A 1479-nucleotide genomic window follows, 5' to 3' on the forward strand; every position below is an offset into this window, starting at 1 on the left:
CCCAGTGTGGGCCAGGCTGGGTCACAGCCATCGTGTTCCCCCGGGGGGGTCACGAGACAGAAGGTCCTCCAGCAGTCTGGGAAAGGGGATTTTGCAGCCCGGCGGTTCCACCCTGGCTTTCGGGGGTGGTGGGCTTGCTCCCCGCACGGCATCCCCAGGCCGTCAGCTCCCACCTCGAGAGGGACAAACAAACAGGCTCTGCTTCTCTCGCGCATTTTTTAATTCGGAAGAGGAGTGGCGGAGGTGGAGTTACACTCTCCAGAGCACAACCTGCTCTGCCTTTGCTCACTGCGCAGCAACGCTGTTTACGCACTTGGATTCCGACCCTCTCCTCTCTCGAGCTGTGAAGATGTATTTCCTCTTGTGTCATTTCTCCTTCTGGCAGGCAGGCTCCCAGGTGGGTCTGGAAAATGTCAAAGTGGGAAATTAAGTTGTTCACTGAAAAAAAAAAAAAAAGAAAAGAGGGGGGGAAAATGAAATAAAAAAAAAAAAAACTCAAGCGGTGCAGTGTTAGAGCCTGCTGGGAGCACTCGGGCAGGAGTGGGGTACTTCAGACGCAGAGCATCTCGAGAGCCCCGGCTCCGCGCTGTCGCTGCCACATGCCCAGCGCTGGACACAACGGCTCTGCCACCGCCAGCGCCTGCCCGACACCGCGGCTGAAGTCTCTGTGGCTTTTTCGTCCCTGGAGCAGGCCAAAAGCACAATGCAAGACAAAGTAACAGCAACACGATGCGCGCGTGTCACCCATGGCCCTTCGGTCTGCTGCCTCACGGCCGGCCCGCGTTCCGGCGGTTTCCCCGCCGGGAGCGCCCGTGCTGCCCCTCCGGATCCTCTCCAAAGGCCTCATCCTGCTGAGACGGATGACTCTGTCCATCTGAAGTGACAAATGGGTGAGCGCGTTCCCGGCTCTGCCATCACCTGGTTCTCCTGCTGTCAGTTGTGATCGGCACCAACACACACACACACACCCCCCGAGTGTTTTCGGGCGGCGTTGGGAGGCAGCGGGGGGGGGGAGGAGACAGCCCTCCCGCCACTCCGGCACGGGGCAGAGCCCCATCCAGCGCCGGGGTGGGTGCGCGGAGGGGCACACGTGCGGTGGGTCACGCAGCGCAGCGAAGGCGATGTACCGCGGGGAAGCGGTGCAGCCGGCACCGGGGGGATGCAGAGCAGCCCCTGCATCCCACGCCAGCCCCGTGCCGGGGCGGTGGGCCCGGCTGCATGCCACGGCCGCCCCAGATGGACCAGGAGCACCAGCCAGACCTCCCCCACCCGTGAATCTGGTTTCCCAGAGAAAATTAGATGTTGACAAAACAACATTTATTTCACCCAAACAACTTTGCTCTTCACAGAAAATATTTGGCCCTTCAGGCAAACAGCGGGTGGGAAACTTTCACACAGGGAAAGGGGACGTAGCGGGAGCAGGAACGTGGCCCTGGTCCTCCTGCCACTGCTGCAACCGGGCCAGGGCTTCCCGTGGCC

The sequence above is a fragment of the Charadrius vociferus genome, unplaced genomic scaffold (assembly GCF_000708025.1).
Source record: "Charadrius vociferus isolate BGI_N301 unplaced genomic scaffold, ASM70802v2 scaffold1077, whole genome shotgun sequence".
Classification (NCBI taxonomy): domain Eukaryota; kingdom Metazoa; phylum Chordata; class Aves; order Charadriiformes; family Charadriidae; genus Charadrius; species Charadrius vociferus.